The sequence below is a fragment of the Lissotriton vulgaris genome, chromosome 6 (assembly GCF_964263255.1).
Source record: "Lissotriton vulgaris chromosome 6, aLisVul1.2, whole genome shotgun sequence".
Lineage (NCBI taxonomy): Eukaryota > Metazoa > Chordata > Amphibia > Caudata > Salamandridae > Lissotriton > Lissotriton vulgaris.
The window spans coordinates 1699259659-1699279292 of NC_141694.1; positions in this window are offsets into that span (position 1 = coordinate 1699259659).

The following is a 19634-nucleotide window of genomic DNA, read 5'->3' on the forward strand; positions in this document are numbered from 1 at the left end:
AAGAGGCCCCCGGTAGGGAGTCCCTGGGGCCAATAACAGTCCAGGAAGGGGGGCTGCTCATCTCTCCTACCCTTAAAAGACATACATGACCCTGGAGGTGGGATCCCCAGTGCCTAAAGTGACTCGGGTATGTAGGCCCCTCCCCTTTATTAGATTGATATGTGGTCTTGGGGGATGGGGTCCCAAGGACTTAACAATTTTTGGAGAGGGCTCCTTGTATCCCCCAAACATAATTCCGGGACCAAGGGGATGGGTTCCCTGGGGCCAAAATTGTCCCAGAGAGGAAGGTCGCATGACCAGCTCCCCTGAAAATAAAGCTGGGCCTCACAGGATGGGGTCTCAGGGGCAGAATTTGGCCCAGGGAGGGAGGTTGTGTGTCCCTCTTCCTCTAAAAAATGCTCCAGGCCCGAGGAATGGGATTTTTTGGATATATGTATGATACAAAGAACTTTTTTTTTTAAAACCTTCAAAATTTTCTGCAAAAAAACAAAGGTTAAAGTAATGTTATAGTTAAGTGAATTTTTCAATGACAAAATTATCGCCTTGAACTAAAAAAATTCAGATATCCACTAGTTATAGTTACAGCCCTAACCATAACTTGTGCCTCCGCCATTCACTGCTAATGGCCTTACATATGACGTTACTCAAGACATGTTTTACGACATCGTTTATGACATCGCTGATGACATCTCAAATTACATCATTGAGGACATCACTGATAACATAAACCAGTGAGTGTGCTAGTTTGTTTTAGCATTTACATAGTGGAGAGCAACTACCATACTACTTTCTTACTTATTTTTGGACAGCGAGGGTCCAGCTTATGGGTGTAATTATTTACAAAATGTATGTGCTACTAATGCATCATGGGCATGCTGAGGTATTGACGATGCTATAAATGTTTGTACTGAAGGGTATCCCTGTGTGCATGTGATAATTGACAACTTGTGTCCATTATGTTTCACACACATTTTTAGAAAACATTTGCCGCAGTGCAAAAACTCTACATACAACCCCCCTGGGTCATACTATAGGAGAGCTGTTGGATGCTGTTATTAATCTGTCCCAACTGTTTGCTGGTTGTTCAATTGGTGTCTTCTTGGGACTGTTTTGTTTTTACTAAGTTCATATAGATTCTGGTTTGGCGTTTTTAATGAAGGGCAGTTGGAGTGGATATGCCGTTATCTTGGCCAGACTCTTGAGATGGTTTGTATTTATATTTACAGAGATTCCAGGGTCATGTTTGGCAGTTACTGGGGTTTTTCTCTGTTCTCTCCCTTTGGCTTGTGCTTGATCCACCATCTCAGGCTCTTTCTGACCCCCCCCCTTGTTCCATCTGAATGTAAAGAGAGGGTATGCTGGTTTCTCTTTGCCTACAAATTGGTCCTCAGATATGGTTCGGAGCTGGTCCGCCAAGATATTAGCTATGAAAGAGCCAGAGGGCTTCATGTCTTCTGGAATGGAGCAGGAATCCATTGTAGACCCTGCCTGATGCGGTGGCTTGTGTCACGACCTGTCGGGAAAGAGGACCCTCTTTGCTTCCACCTGTAGTCGAGTTTTATTTGTTAGGTCTGTTGCCAGCTGATTGCGACCCTTGTTTCATTTGTGATTATTAATGCGCGTGGGTTCTCATTGAGGAGTCCCTCGAAATTTGTTTCATTGGTGAATTATTTGTTTACCAATTAGCTGCTGCTTGAAGATTCCAAAGGCTATGTAGGGGACACTGGAGTTTTTTTATGAATAAGCTGCAAGCTGTATCTGTGCTTCCGCAGCCCCCGCTAGTCCTCTACCTGTAACGGGACCTAGAGTCCCTTTCCAGGCTGCTACAACCCTTCCTTCATTCATCCACTGGTTCACTAGATGTAGTGGCGCGTCTTAGTGTGTGGGTGTAATCTTCTCCAACCCTTTCCCTTCACATGTGCTGATTTTTATACAATTTCTGGTTCCCCCTAACCCCTAACCCAAATGTGTTTTGTGTACACACTCCATGTTGTTTAAGCACCAAAAAAGAGAAGCAGAGTTAGAGTGGTTACTTTTCTGAATCAACCGGGGGATATCGTGGGCCTTGACCACACTGCACCTTGTTAACCTCTTCCTTCCATGTAGGCATTAAATATAATCCAAGGTAGGGGAGTGGCCAGGCAGCCGACAGTGATGGCCGAGCTGCACTGAAGCTCCGCCAGAATAACCCAAAGCCTACCTCATCCTGCCACCCATCCGCGCATGTAATGCGGCAAACCATTAATCCAGATTGGGGAAGAATGGAGACAAGCTGAACTGCGGTCCGGTGGGCCCGCAAGATCGGCGTTTTCTCATGGATGAGCTCTGAGTGCTGCAGATGCCCGGTGTTGCATCTACGCGAGCACGGCCTGGAACTGGGCTGCGCCATTAGAAGCCCTCCCAGCCTTGGAGATCTGGTGATATTGCCTCAGCGGAAAGGCATCCAGTGTGCCTTGGGGTGTGGAGGTAAGTGGGTCCCTAGCTGTTGCCCCCGGGTGGTCCTTAATCCCCAATTACTGCTCGCACGATACCGGCCTGCTTAGCCCCTGGAGGTCCCACGGCAATAGAGGTCATGGGTGGGCCTGGGTGGGGGCCAGCCACCTTGTTGGATGGGGGTTTGAGGGGGGCCACCAGTGAGCTGCCCTCGCACGGCCGGACAGAAGAACAGCAGCGCGGGTGCTGCAACAATGATAGCGAAACAGCTAAGATAATGGGGCAGACATTCTCATAACATTAAGGGGCCTGTACTGAGTGCTGTTGCATCACCCCTTACTATTGGGCTCCATTTCTTTGCTGGAGGGGTACATGTGGGGACTGCCACTGTGTAGCACCTCATAAGTTGGGCACTGACGTAGCAGAAAAACAGCGAAAGCATAGGAGAGTGCACCAGCTACCATCATTTTGATCTGTGCACTGCTGCACCTGGGTGACGGTGCGGCCGTTTATGCCATGTGACCCATGGAGTCTGTTTTAACTGGCTCCCCCGGGTCGGCCCTCAGTCCAGAAATGATTTGACCTACCATTCTGGCGAGATAAGTGATGGGATGCAAAGACCCGAAACAAAGGTTGCTACAGTTTCAAAAACTTGCAGAGGCCAGTAAATCCTAAAAACAACATGGCTGAGGGTGGAGTGAACTGAAGGTGGCTGACACTGGTGATGCTCCAACTGGATCTGGCACACTTTTGCTAGAAACGAGGGCTAGATTTAGGGCTCTGGATAGCTGGTTTGATATTGAATTGAATTAAAATAAGTTTTTATGAAGCGCAATAGCTACCCGCAGGCGTCCTAGAGCTAATGATTAACCAGTGAGTGTGAGTAGGAAACTGTGTCTATCTACTGAACAAGAGAGTTTTCAATTTTGTCCGAAAAGGAAGAAGATTGGGCTCTGAGCGGAGAGAGAGGGGAAGGGAGTTCCAAAGTCTGGCTGAATTCACAGAGAAGGTTCGCCCTCCGCATCTCGCTTTTTGAATCCTGGGGTTGCTCACCCGGAAGGCGTGAGCCGACCTAAGTTGTCTGGTGGGAATATATGGATTGACCAGGGTGTGATTTAGAGCTGCTCCTTTCCTCCAATAAGCACGGTGGGCAATACACAGGCTTTTAGGGGTCTGGCTGGAACCGGATTTGGCTGGAACCGGATTTGTCAATGGGAACACAGGCCAAGAGAGTTGCAGGGACTTGTTATGGCTTGCTCCGGTCAGAGTGGAAAATTCTTCCGCTTCTTCCACCCAACTCAAGGAAGCTCCTGGTTCAAGGCCTGATCCTTTCCAGGCTCGATTATAGTAACGCCTTATTTCTTGCTGCACCAGAATCGACACTCAACACGCTTCAGAGAGCGCAGAATGCGGCCGCTAGGTTACTCACCGGAACTCCAAAAAGAGCTTCGGCCAAACCCGCCCTTAAGGCCCTTCACTGGTTGCCGATTCGGGCAAGAGTGAAGTTTAAATCCCTGTGCATAGTGTTCAGATCACTTCAGGGCTCGGGCCCTCCCATCTTGAAGGACCTGATCCGCCCTTACAAGCCGCCACGCTCCCTTCGCTCTGATCACAGTAATCTGGTGGCAATTCCTACAGCGAAGAAAGCAAGGTCCGGCGGCCGTCGTTTCTCCATAAACGCTTCGCAGTTGTGGAATGCCCTTCCTGTTGAACTCCGCAAGGAGGCCAGCCTTGGGAAATTCCGCAAGGCCTTGAAAACCAACCTCTTCCCTCTTGACACCTAATTTTTCCGGTGCACACGGCTGTGGTTTTGTGTTTCATTTTAGCGCTGGGACGCTCTAGGGCAGCCATGCGCTCTATAAATACATTTTCATTTCATTTCATTTAAACTCGATTCTTTCCCTAATGGGTAGCCAGTGGAGATCTTTTAGTTCAGTTTTCACCGGTTGGCGACAAGGGATGCCCAGGAGAGTACGGGCGGCGCAATTTTGAATTACCTGGAGTTTTTTGAGGGTTGTTTAAGGTGCTCCAAGGTAGAGGGCGTTCCCAAAATCCAGCCGAGAGAGAATGAGGCCCTGGATCATGATCTGTTTTGCCTTTAGAGGGAGGAGCGGAAGGATTTTACGGATAAGCCTGAGGATACCTAGGCAGGTAGCAGACAGTTTTACTTCCTGGTAGTTGGATGTAAGTGCTTTATCCATCCAGATCCCCAGGCTTTTAATGGTGTCTTTAGGTTCGGGGGCAGAGACCAATGAGGGTGGCCAAATGGAGTCGATGGATTTTAACGTGGAATTACCTAGTATCATTAGCTCCATCTTGTCTCCATTTAACTTTAAATATGACTGGGTCATTCAGGCACAGACGGCTTCCATGCAGCCCTTTAGATCACTTGGCAGGGTTGAAGGGTGATTCAATGTTACCACCAGCTGGGTGTCATCAGCATATGATATAGTTTGAACACCAAAAGGGCGGATGATCTCAGCAAGGGGGCGCATGTATATATTAAACAGTGTGGGTCTTAGGGAGGAGTCCTGAGGAACCCCACAACTGAGAGGTTTACTGGGCGATGTAGCATTACCCTCGCAGACTCGGAAAGAGCGGTCTGACAGAAAGGATTGAATCCATGATATCTTGGAAAAGAGATTAGGCACCATCGGAGCCAAACTTGAAGCCCACGACAAGTGCCAGGATACCACTGAGGGCAGGATTTCGGATCTGGAAGATGGGGACCCCCAATCTACTAAGCGTCTAGACAGAATGGAGAAGATCCTGAAGGATGTGGCCATAAAGAATGAAGATTTGGAGGTGCAAAGCAGGAGCAACAGCGTACGCATTCTAGGGGTCCCAGAGTCAACCAATACAGGATGCATGGATTTATTTGTAGATCTCTGGTCATGGACATATTTGGTAGAACATGCGCACCGCTCGCTTGGCCCATAGCCCAACCTGGGCTGCCCACCTAGGCCCATCATATCTCACCTCCTAAATTTCCGGGACAGAGACACTGCACTGAGACTGACTAGAGGACAAGGTTCCATATCTTGGCACGGCTCCACGTTGTCACTTTTTCGAGACTTCATTGCCATGGTGCAAGATGCGAGGTGTAAATACACTGGTGTTAATGCAACTCTTCACAATCTGGGCCTCAGATATGGCGTGATCTATGGTGTCTGCCTCCGGGTCGATGTCAACGGTTGGTCTTGCATTTATGATACCCCCTTGGCTGTGCGAGAATTCTGCAGAGACTACAAGAGGAACGTCTAGAGTTTCCCCCCCACACAGCGGCTCCGTGGCCAGTGTGGAACTTTTTTCACGGAGTGACTTTGTGCGGATTATGTTAAATGCTTTGATTGAGGCGTACAAGCATCATTTTATTGAGAGGCAAGAGTTGTCTTGTGGATTATTGCAAATTTGGGTTTCTGGTGTGGCGTTGCCACACCCCAAGTGTCTATCACATATTGTTTGTTTCAAAAGCTGTAATGTATCTTACCATGTTATTTTGTGTCCTATTGAGGTGTTTACATGATGCATGTTATAGAGTTGTTAACATGGACACTCCAAGCGAAGGGGTGCGCAGGGATGTGTGGTGGGTGGGGGAGGGCAAAATCCGAGAGGTAAGGTTACAAATATTTCTATCACAGATAATTTACTGCTACATATTGTGTACTAAACTTGTCGAGCCCTTACCGCCTATGTACTATGATTTGAATGTCGATGTCTGGTAGGCTATCTACTATTTGGATTGTGAATCTGATCACCTGAAACATTAGGGGTCTTAATAACGCGATGAAGGGAAAACATGTATTCATTACCTGCAGCGGCTAAAGGTTGACATTGTGTTTCTGCAAGAAACACATTTACCCCAAACATCTACTGCCACATTCACCTCAAAGTGGGGCCCTCATCGGTATTTCGTGAACTACAACACATATGCTAGGAGGACAGTCATAATGATACACAAACGGTTACCCTTCCAACTTTCCAAAGTGCTTAACGACAGAGAGGTACGATATACGTTGGTAGTTGAGAAATTAATTTGGTGTTGTATTGCTCTGGTTTGCGTATATGCGCCAAATGTTGATACTCCTGAGATTTTCCATGATTTCCATGCGCAGCTCTTACAATTAGGCGCAGACTATACCTGCATGAGTGAAGAATTTAATCTCCTCCTTGATCCCGGGCGTGACAGTACAGCCGACTCGCCAGATACCAAACCCCAAGCACGCCTCGCACTGCTGGATCTCTGTGACTCGGTGGGGCTGGTATATTTTTTGAGCCAGCTCAATTCGGAAGAGCCACATACACCGACTACTCAGCCCGGTATGACACCTGGATGAGATTCATTTATTTTATTTATAAAGTTTTATATAGCGCGAACATGATCCCGAAGGATATCAGAGCACTTTACAATTTGAAGGAAAGGAAGGTAACAGTTGGAGTACAGACATCACAAGGAATACCAACCCAAACAAATCAAATAGGCATACCAAACAAAAAGGTTACAATCAAAAGAACAAAAAAGAATACATTAATAACTGGTACATAGTGAACTGGGAGGGGAGCAGATGATTAGTAAAGAAGAATAACACCTAGCGCAGGGCCTAGGGTGTAAATCCAATGTATTAGAGCAGACGATCCGATGGGCTTTTGGCTTGTTTCCCCCAACAAGGCAACTTGGTATAGGTCATCCCACCATCTCCCCAGGACATACTCGAACCATTCCCCGGTAGTGTTGCAAATACGTATCCCTAGGCCTGAGGGTTGTGAGAGGCAGTGGAAATGTCCCAGGCAGGCACTGAATGATGCAGTGTTCAACACAGAACTGCAAGAGGTAATAGAGACATATTTGTAATTCAACAACAGCTCTGTTAGCACATAGGCTACTCTGTGGGAGGCCTTTAAGGCTTATATACGAGGAGTTTGCATCTCCAAACACGCTGGGGTGTTGAAGGCCTTGAGAGGCACTATAACTCACATTGAGCAACCCTTGGGTATTCTTGATAGGAAGCAAATTGAGCGGCCTGATCCTTCTAGGCTTGGCCAAAGATTGACGTTATTGACGGAATTCAGGGGGGCAGCGGAGCCTGAAACTCACTTTCCCTGCAAATACGCTACTGCAAGACGTTATGGGGAGTGTGACAGATCCGGTCGCACCTTAGCTCCATTATTGAGACCTTGGACCAAAAGATCTTACATCACATCCATCAGTTCCGATACCGGTCGGACACTTACTGTCACCTCTGATATTCATGAAGAATTTTTAAAATATTACTCAGAATGATATTCCACATGGGTGATGTATAGTGAGGAGGACCACAGAGCATATCTCTACGAGATAGCTATGGTGTGGTTCGAAAAATGTATTGAACAGTTTCTGGCTGAACCCTTTTCCAAGGAGGAAATTATTAGTGCCATTGATGCCATGAATGGTTCAACTGCCCCTGGTCTGGATGGATTTACTGGCATCTTCTATAAACATACAAAGATTTATTCGCTCCATATCTCCTTGAGATGTACAATGAAGCAGGGTGGATGTGGCTTGGAGGCAAGATGGAGGTCGTGCTCTAGACCGCAGTGCAGCACAGACTGAGGCTCCAGCGATGTGAAGCTAGGATACCGTGCTAAAATCATGAGCCAGTCTCCCTTTACCAGGCAATTCCACATTCTTTGACTACTATGGACTGTGGAATGGAAAGGAAATTCGCAAGACACTAAGAATGCATGAGCATATATACTCTATCAGTACCTACATTGGACTCACGGTGCTTCGTGCTCTTGTGAACAGAGCCTACCCCTCTTAAGCCACGCTAAAAAATTTCAAGAAAAAACTAATTCAGGCACTCAGCCTCAGCCTTACCAGATACGCGATCCTGATACCCCCTGCAGCAGCCTGAAGCACTCGACTATGGCTCCAAAGATAATTGCGGCTCCAAAAACAACAATGAAACCGGTGGCGGCGGCAATCCCAGTGCCTGTGTCCGCGGCCGCCAAAGACAGGGCGACGAAGTTGGCAAAACAGGAAGATGTCCTGTGTGCAAGCTCAGGCTTGTTGAAAGCTCCTCGACCCGATCCCTCAAGCCTGAAGAAAAAGGGCGCCGCTCACCACAATACCGGCCCTACCGTTGCGGATCTTTTCCGCGGACCGCGGAGCAGGAAAGTCGGTTCTTGTTCCGGGGCTCCAGCAGCAGAGTGAGCTGGCTCCCGCGGTGGGCATACAGAACGAAATGGATCTGGGTCAACAGCAGCAGAATGAGCCAGCAGCGAGAATGCAGAATAGAGCCGCGCTCATGGAACCTGACCCAGAGTCACCAGCACACAACCAGGAGGACGCTGTTGCCGATGGTAATCCGTTAATGACCCCTGAGGTGAGAGCGGAGACTAACTGTAAGGTTAATACGCTGACAGCAAACCCTGATACTAAAGGTGAGCAATCTGCTGACAATAGTATATCAGTCTGTCCTCCTGAGAGGTAGGGGGTAGCCGGTGACATGCTGCAAGAGGGGGGCTTCAAGCAGGGAGCCTCAACCCACAGGCTTAATGGCAGAGGAAGATTTGTTAGCCTTAGCGGATCTCGAGGCTGAAAAAGATCCAAGCAACTTTTTTTCTTTTTCTGAGAGAGGTGAATGGTCGGATGATGAGGATGAGGTTTCTGCTACTACCGACGAAAGTCCCAGCGATCAATCAGACGCCCCAAACTCTAGGGCTAAAACTGTGTTAAGAAAAAGAGCCAAAAGACAGGGATCCAGAGATCTAGCATGGGATCACTCGATTAATCCACTTAATACGCCACTAGAAACTCTTTCGAATGATCAAGCGGGGCCAGAAGTTCAATCACATATATCACCAACCTCGGCAGTAGGTACTATTCTTCAGGCTATTGCTACACACAGAGAAGAAACGCGGCATGGCGCGCGTAAAAACCAAGCCGCAATGCGCAAGATGCAGGGGGTAGTGCGTAAGCTGGCCAAAACATGTAGCTCTTTTGGGGACAGGCTTACAGAAGTGGAGTCTCGTATTGTGACTAATGAAACAGAGTTGGCCACCCATCAGGGCCGCGTTGATTCCCATGAAGAGCAATTGACGGATATTAAGTGGAAGTTGGAAGAGTTTGAAAACTGGCAACGAAGAAATAACTTACGAGTTTTAGGCGTCCCGGAAGGGGAAGAAGGGGGGGATGTCCGACTGTATGTTATTGATCTTTTACCTGACTCCCTTCCCGAAATAACTGGATGGTACTGGGGGGCTGAGGTCCAGAGAGCCCATCGGGTACCTCTCACCTTGAAACAACCACAGAAACCCGGGGGTACCCTCGGGCCATTTAGGTTTATTTTGGAAACTTTTTGTTACGTCAATTAGTTTTTGAGAAGGCCTGACCTTAGGCAAAGAGAGTCAGGAATGAGGTGTCATATTTTGTCCGCCCGGACTTCTGCCACACTACTGTGGAAAGACGCTGGAGGCTACGCCAGCTTATCAAGCCATTTCAGGATGTAAAGGCCCAAGCTTACCTCAACAATCCCGCCCGACTAAAAGTTATTTGGTAAGGACAGTCTAAGTTTTTTACATCAGAGATAAAAGCAAAAGAATTTCTGGATGAAATTTCATCCAAACGTTAATGGTGATGAACCTCCAGGCTTTAATCAAGGTCATTTAGATTAGGCTGTAGGTAACATAAGCAAGATGCCTGATAAATTAGTTTCAGGGGGTTGATATATATGTATTATTGAAAGGGTGGTGGCTCACTAAGAGGTGTTTGATGTTCTAAATGTAATTTAGGAGGGGGGATTGGTTTGCAATTTGATTCTTACAAGTATCGTTTTTTTTTTTTGGTAAAGATGTAGCTCGGTTTCTGTTAGAATTATTATGATATGATAACGGAGCCTGAGTCGCACGCTGCATGTTCATCATTACGGACTCTTACAGAGTCTGTTGTCTCATTTGGGTGGGAAGGGTAGAGAGGGGGTGGGATGGAGGGGTGTCTGTCGTGAGGGAGGGGGGTAGAAGGAAAAATCAAAAAAATATCAGCATCACTGTTAAATTCACAGTTACATGTTTTAAGCTAGCAGTAAAAGCACTACTAAATGTATGGAATCCAACAGAAAGCCATGATCAGATCAGGTTGGAAAGACTATTTAAAATGTCAGAGGATTGTATAGAATATTCTCATAAACAGCAATGGGGAAGTTAACAATATGCTCATGGAACATGGCAGGTTTGAACGATAAAACTAAGCGGATTCGCTTGAGCTAGATTATTAGGCAAGGCTCCTTTGACATAATCTGCCTACAAGAGACTCATCTTCCTTGGGACAAAAGAGATCTTCTAAGGTTGTTTGGTTATAATCTATGTGTCTCCACATCCCAAACATCTAATACTCGTGGAGTCGCGATTATTACCAAATTGTACCTGGGGGAGCCTATTCGCAAGAAAGGTGATCCTCAAGGAAGATGGGTTATTGCAACCATATCTTCTGGCTTAACCATCTGTTCAATATATGGTTCGAACTATGATGAACCTGCAATTATTGAAAAATTAGAAATGGAGCTTGCCTCTTGGTCTAAAATGCTTATAGTATGTGGAGATCTGAATATTTCATTAGGGACAGGTTGTAGAAACTTTGGACAAGATACTTATGTTGGCCGAAAACCCAAGGTATTTAGAGCCATTAATCAGTTAATGCAGAGCCATGATTTGACGGATATGTGGCATTTAAAGAACCATAACGATCCTGGCTACACATACTTTTCATATCCGCATAACAGATATGTGAGATTAGACTACTTCTTAGTAGTGCGGGGCTTGACGAATAGAGCTGAGATCAAAAAACTCCCAAAGATCCTTTCAGATCATAAACCACTAGTTTTAACGTTGGATATATACAATTTTGTTAGACCAGCTACTAAATGGACTTTTGATAGAAAACTCTTGGTCGATGAAGGATATGTGAGTTTTATTAAGAAATGGGCAGAAGGTTTTTTTTTATATGAATCAGTACAGTGCTTCTAGATTGACCGTATGGGATTGTTTTAAAGCAGCACTCAGAGGTGAAACTATAAGCTACGTTTCACGCACTAAGAAATTACGAGTAGCTAAGAACTCACAGCTAACCCGTGATCTGATTCATGCCGAAGAAGAACATATTTTAGCAATATCCCAGAGTATAGAAGGGAAACATATCCTTCACCTGATAATTATTCTCAAAACTGAAATGAATAATTGGTTAACTAAGCGCTCTGCTGAGACATTCCAAACACAACGAAACAATCTGTACGAAAACGGTGAGAGAGTGGGGAAACAGTTGGCACGCCGTACCCGTCAGAAGGCCTCTTACAATGCGATACCGTGTATAAATATAAATAATATCCAATATACTGACCCCCAGGAAATAATTGAAGGGTTCCGGCAGTACTTTCAACATCTCTACTCCGATGATAATCCACAAACTGAACTCGAAGTTAGTAATGCAATAAATCAATTTATTGGTGACATAGACTCAATAACTACTCTAGATAATCTAAACTTGACTTTGAGAATCAAATTACTATAACTGAGCTACAGCTAGCGTTGGCAGATCTTGCCTCAGGAAAGGCAGCCGGACCCGATAAAATTCCCTTGGAATTATATAAAATCTTAGGTCCGGTTATAATGCCTTTTTTATTGGATCTCTTTACAGGCATACAAATAACGGGTACAACTCCAGACTCTTGGAAAGAGACAGATCTAATAATTTTTCATAAAAAAAACAAACCTGTCGAGAATCCATCTTTGTACCGACCTATCTCTCTGATCAACTCCGACTCCAAACTCTACGCAAAAATCTTGGCTAATCGGCTCGGGAGGGTGATTGAACATCTGGTCTCCCCCTGGCAACACGGTTTCATTCCTGGTTAGGATACGATCTATCATATCCGCAGAGCCATTGCGCTATTTGATTTCGTGTCTGCAGAGGGGGGCCAGATGTTAATGATCCTCCTCGATGCCGAAAAGGCCTTTGATCGGGTATCAGGGCAGTTTTTGTGGACTATTCTACGTTTAAAGAATTTTGGAGACAATTTTATTAGATCTATTCAAGCTATGCACTTTCAACCTAGAGCCAGGCTTCAGATTATGGGAAAAGAATCAAAGATAATAGAGGTGTCTAGGGGGACAAAGCAGGGGTGTCCCTGTTCTCCGATCCTTTTCGCCTTATATATTAATCCTTTAATCATGAAATTACTTCATAATAGCGATATCAAACCCATTTCTATAGGTAATTTTGATATGAAGGTTCTAGCCTATGCCGATGATGTGGCAATTGTAACACCTGATCCCGCGGAGGCAATTGAACAAATTGAAGCAACAACTCAACAATTCGGCTTATTTTCAGGTTATTCACTCAATAAAGCCAAAACAATTATTATCTGCACAGAGAATACAAGCTATAATGATCCTAAGAGAGCAGAAAAGGCCATATATTTAGGGATATGCTTAACACCGAAAGTTGAAATAATTAATAATTTGAATTTTAATCCATTAATTAAAACTATAGGAAAAGATCTCAAGAGAGTAGACAGTTTACATTTATCGATTATTGGCAGGGGTAATTTTGTAAAAATGAATATTTTCCCAAAACTTTGGTATTTATTTCGAGCAATACCATTAGCAGTAGAGGACAGTACTCTCAAAGCAATAGACTCACTAATTTAATCTTTTATGTGGCAATATGGGAAAATCAGGAGGTCTCTTAAATATCTATCATTACCACAGCATAGAGGAGGCTTAGCCCTTCCTAATATTCTGCTGTATCAATGGGCGGTTTTTCTCCAACAAATGGCTCCCATGCTTCATACAAAAATGCTAGATTCCAGAACGATAACACCAGTAGTACCCTCCATATATGAATTACTACTTGGGAATAAACACCAAGGTCTTCTATTGAAACAGATAGAACCAAGCTATTTCAAAAAAATAAAATTTAAAATAATTATGAGTTCTTGGAAAGTTTGGGTAAAGATCTCGAAATTCTTATCAATCCCGAGACATAATAGATATATTCCTCTTTGGCACTCCTTCCTTCTTCCCCGGTTGGTAAATGATTATATGGCCAAGAAATGGAACAGAGCTGGTATAAGCACAATATCGGATCTATGCGAGAATACTGTAAACCTTCAATTTTCTTATATTCAGGAGAAATATAATATTCCCAATAGTCACCAATTTAAATTTTATCAGATCAAAGCGATCCTGAAAGCAACAATTCCTGAGATATCATTTGATACAATACCTATTTTGAATATATTGACTATTAAAACAGTAAAATTAGGGAAAATATATGATTTACTCCTAGAAAAAATAAAAGATGATATAGAACATACGGAATCATCATGGGCATCTAGACTAAATGATCCAAATGTTGATATTGACTATAGTTTGTTATTAACATCTAAGATAATTATGTCTTCAAACTTAAAAGCTCAGACTTATAAAACGATTTTCAATTTATATTTCACTGCAGCAAAATTGTTTAAATGGGGTAAAAGATCTGATGATCTCTGTCCAAGATCCGCGCAGGGCCCCGCTGATTTAATTCATATGTTTTATGGATGCCGGGTGTTAACTCCACTTAAAAATGATTTGATTAAATTCTGGGAAGAACTATTTGGACAACAGCTCCCGGTGTCAGCTATGCTATTCATGTTGGGCTCTGATAATACATTGGGATTGAATAAAATTCAAGAATCATGTTTATGCATTGGTGTAACTGTATATAAAATTTTATTAGCAGCTAGTTGGAAGGATGCAAATCCTCCAACCTACCAAATGTGGCTGGCAAGATTTTTGGCTATTTATAATCAAGAAACAGCAATATACGCAGCTAAAGGAATGCGGTCTCGAACGGGGGGTCAGAAAATTTGGGAACCGGTTGAAAGATGGATGCATAGGACTAAGGGGTGAATTACCTAACCGTCAGTTATATTGTTTAAAAAGAAACTTACCTAACCAAGTTGAGCATATAGGTAAAATTGTCAAGTATAGAAGATGTGTTTTACAGCCTTCTGATTAGTTTCTTTTCTTCTTTATTATCTCCTTACGCTTTCTGTTCTGTATCAACTTGAAGATGCTTATATGGATGATTATGTTATATTATTCATGACTGTGAATCTATTTGTGATGCTGTTTAATAAATACATTTAAAAAAAAAGAGATGTACAATGAAGCAATCGAGAATAAGGAACTGATCCCCCACACTGCGCGAAGCGGCAGTGGCGTAATGAACCTTGAGGGTGCCCCCCTGCAGGGTACGTGAAGGGGCCCCCTCCAGATTCAATCTGTAGCTCCCCAGCAGAAGTGCGGTGCTGATGGGCCCCCTGGAGGGTGAGGGACCCCCCCGCACCGCGGGGCATGCAGGGGCCTGTGTTACGCCCCTGCGAAGCGGTAATTCTTCTTCTGAAGCCCGGGAGAGATACATTATTAGGCGGGTTTTACTGCCCATTATCCTTTTAAACTTGGATTACAAAATCCTTACTAAAATGATTGCACTGACACTTGCACTATTGCTCGACCACATTATGTCCATTGGCTCAGTCGGGATTTGTCCCCCACAGATGGATGTATGATGATACATCGCAAACCGTAACAATGCAAGCAATTACCACGCTGTCGTAACATCGTATAAGCAATTACATCGCACGCATTTACTGTGCATGCTGTTGTCACGCGATTGTAGTGTCTCGGCTGTTTTGTGCCGTTACAACGCAGTTGATGAAGTCGTCTCCCATTACCACGTTTCTTTTTTTTATCGTTGTAACGGGTGTCTGGCACCGCGTCCAATTACCATCGTTGTAATGGGTGTTTCACGTAGGAATAGAGGAGAAATTCAGCTCCACATCATCATCCATAAACCATGAGTCACTCTTACTATGTCATTTGATCTTCTTTTTTTTATTGACATAACCTGCTTACCAGGTGTGGAAGTCCTCAAAACAACATTGCCAGCAGAGGCTCTCTCCGAATAACTGTTCTTTCCAAAAGCCATCCTTTAAATAGATTCTCTACCACTGCGTTCAAATAACGTGAACGTAATTTTGAAATCCGATATTAAAATAAAAAATAAAAATATCAACAAAAACAAGAGACTCACATTAATGTTCACCGTATAACCTTTGTTTTTTTTTAATGTTATTTTATATATTGTCAGATCATTGTTACAGCAGCCATAATGTGGGCCGAAATCCAGAGGGTTACTGCTAAAGAAGCCCCTTATTGGCATATTAAATCAATCAGTAAGCTGAGCTGGAAAAGTTACATCAACTATCATTCTCGTAGGTGCTTACCCGATCTGTCATGCTATTGGTTACCGCATCCTGACTAAAAGTGCACCGATGCTAAAGTTCAAAGACCGATCGAAAATGTATATTTCATCTTCAAAACATAAAAACAGGCATCTAAAATACATAAACGAAGCCAGACTCAATTAATCAAAATAAATAGAAAAAAAACCAGCAATTTCAGCAGATTTGGTAATTTACCGATTCGGTATTTTAAGGAATCGGTAATTTACTGATTCCTTAAATTACTGATTCGGTTACCGAATCTGAAATGTAGCCACCTACATCTGAAAAGCCTAATTCCGGTCGGTTACGGCCGAAATTCGGTAATTTCGGCCGTTACCGACTGGAATTAAGCTTCCTACATCTGACCCTAATTTCTTAAATCAAGCGGCGTTCTTTGAGCCACGTGTTGCATGGCATATTACATATTGTGGAGCTCAGAGTGCGGTTGTGGAATTAGAAGGTTGTTCTGTGATTCACCTGATACCTTCTGAATTACACACCGCATACCATTTTGAATGACCATGTTTGTGCATTTTTGGTATGGGTTATATTATTTTCAGCAATTAATATATGATTCTTGCCCTTCCTGTCTATGCTATCTGTCCATGCCATCTGACTTGGCTCCATAACAGAGCTGTCCATGCCATCTTCCGTGGCTCCGCTGCGTACCAGAGCTGTCCATGCCATCTTCCGTGACTCGCGACGACCTAATAAATGACACAAAGCACGCAGCTGTCAATCATTATTTATGTCAATATTCCTAATTAAAATTGTGTTTGTCGCGAGGAACTAATGAATGACGTCGTAAATGTCATTGCTGCGTTTGCGTTGTAATCGCATGCGATGGAAATGTCATTGCACAGTTTTAGCATGAGTTGTAAATGCATGCGATACAAAGGATCCTGCAATGTAAAAGTTGCGTTGCGATTGCATCGCATCCAATTACCATCGTTGTAATGGGTGTTTCCCCCCACAGATCTGCGTGCCTTATTCTCAGTGATACACAGAATTTCGCCGGAAGTGCCTGCCGCTGCGGTCCTACTAGATACTGACAAGGCCTTTGACTCCTTGGAGTGGCCTTCTTCTCAGATTATTTTCTTGCAAAGATTTCTTGCAGGAAACGTGGGAAACCAAACCATTTGTTCTACATGGATACATAGGTCATTTTGAATATGCAAAAAAAAAACATAAATTTGGGCGTCCAAGCGGGGGGCTAGCAATATTTATTTCGACTGATCTACAGATAGAGCACGAACGACTCGATTCAAAAAGTACGACTATTCTAATAATCCAATTGAAATATAAAACAACCAACCAGAAAACAAAGTCCTTATAGCTGATTAACCTATATATACAGCCAACACGCACTAGTAGGGTGTCAACTTGTGGAAGACTCAATAACCTTTTATTGGAATGAAGGCTGTGGCGATCCGCCCACCATTGTAATCCCCCCCATGGTGTTTGACATTGTGAACAAGGCCACAAGAGGTAGCCGAAATGCGTTGATGTAGTTAACATTAACCATGGGAGTTTTGCCAACTCCACGCTCAAAGTTCAGAAAAAAAACTCAGACTCCACCGCATGGCAGAGTTTACCCGGCACCAACCCCCTGGGAAATCCTAATTTCATAGCCTGTTTTTGTGGCAATAGGCTATGCATGCATAGGGAGATGCATACTGCCTGCCAAACAAATGAGGCATAAGTGGCTCTTTGCTCCTTTACCAATCTTCATCTGTGCCTGTAAGGTGTGACATCAGGGCTTCCTTTGTTCAATGAGGGGAAGCGTTACCTGGCTCTGCGCATAGTACAGCCCAAAGCAGCCTCAGTCTCCCTTCGTGCCGCAATGATTCTGCTGGCTCTGACTGGGAGCTCACGCTTTGCCTTCACAGAGAGGCATCACACGAATCTGGGTGCTGGGGAGAACAGAACAACCCTACTTCATGCCACAACATGGGTCAGTGTAAGTATTTTGTAAGAGTTTATGATTGTTAAACATATATATTAAGGAACTACAAAAGTTAATTAGTATACTAGGTGCACTACTAGTGGTACTACTTCTACTATATACTTTGTGAGTGGATGTGTGACTGTAAGTGTGCTTGTGCGTTTGGGTGTGTGAGTTAATAATAATAATAATCTTTATTCGTTTTTTTAGCAATGCAAAACCATAAAAGTTATCACAACATACAAAATACACAAGTATTTATAAAAACAATTATTATACACAAATTTTAAAAGCATATGACCAGATTCTGTGCAAATTGAGTTGGTAATAGGGCAGTAGTAACCTTCTGAGTTTTTTCTTCTGTTTCAAAGGTTATTTCTATGCCTCGTGATACACTTTAGGAAATTGAGTACATGATAGCAGGTACATTCAGAATCCAACATCTGTAGTGCTAACATGGCTGGGCGACATTGTCTATGACCCCATCTTTTTAATAGAGGGATTATCCAGATTTTTCGATGGGTGTGAACAAATTTGCAAAACAAAATTGTGTGGATGGTAGACTGTTGGGACAAATCGTCGCATGGACAAGGGTCCAAGTTAGAGTTTCAATTGTTCTTTTCAGGGAAAGTCACTAGTCTGTAAAAGAGATTCAGTCTGAACCTTGTTAGGAGCATCTTATCGTATGCTGTAAATTCCAGGGTCAGATAGAGCTGGATTTTCGGGGAATGCTGTATCATGTTCGCATGAATCAGAGATTTTTTGGTCGTCAGCAAAGTCAGTCTCAAGGACTCTAGATGGCTCAGCGCGATTTGTTTCAGATCTTTCTTGGATATTTCATTTAGTTTTTCTGGGGTGTGATAATACTTTTGTAATCCTAGGTCGGAAAAGAAATGTCTGATGTAGGAGAGCCATGCTATTTTCTGTACATGGTCCGGTTCCATGGTGTCCTGTAAGATGTTTTTGGTCAGCCGGTTATTGTCCGACAGCCAGACGCGCCTCCAAAGTAAGAGTGGCTGGATCTTTATTAAGTCTTCGATATATGGGATTCCCAATTCCATATGTGAGGCATAGATGGAAGAGCCTTTTGGCGTTGACAAAAGGAATCTCATGAAGATATTTTCTTCTTTTTGCAGTGAACCAATGGCTGTGTGTCCCCAAATCCCTGCCCCGTATAGTGCGATGGCTTGGCATTTTGCAGCGTAAATCTGTAACAGTTCTACTGATGGTCTTTTTCCAAGTTTATTTGAGAAATTCATCAATGCTAGAATTGCTCGTTTGAAAAGATGTCTCCTGGCCTCAACAGCTGCTTTCCAATTTAAGCTGTCATCAATCATGATGCCTAAGTATGGATATTGTGAGGTCTTTTCGATTTTTTGATCTTTTAAAAAGATGGTCTTAGTGGCTTTTCGTTGTCCACCCGCTACCATGACAAATGTTTTTTTTACATTGATATGTAAGTCCAGAGCACCCATGAAGTCAGCGTACTTGGATAAAGATTTCTGAAGCTCGATAGGGGTACGTGCTAAAATAACTGCGTCATCCGCATAGAGCAGAGCGGGGATCAGGCGATGTTTCAGTCTGGGCAGATCCTGCCCCCCTCAACATGGTCTCCTCTAGACCGTTGGTATACAGAGAGAAGAGGAAGGGGGCTAGGACGCATCCTTGCCTTACTCCTCGCTCTACCCTAAATGGTGCAGTCAGCTCTCCTTTTGTCCCGTATCTCACTCTTGCAGAGGCTTCACCGTATAACTCCCTCAGAAAGTCCAGGAGGGGAGGATCAACCCCTAATGTACTCAGCAGTGACCAGAGCTTCGCATGCGACACGCAGTCGAACGCGGAGGACAAATCCACGTAGACCATATAAATTGTCCCTGGCTTTGCGTGGATGTATTTCGACACTAGCATGCTTAAATTAAGGGCCTGTTCGACTGTTCCAAAGCCCT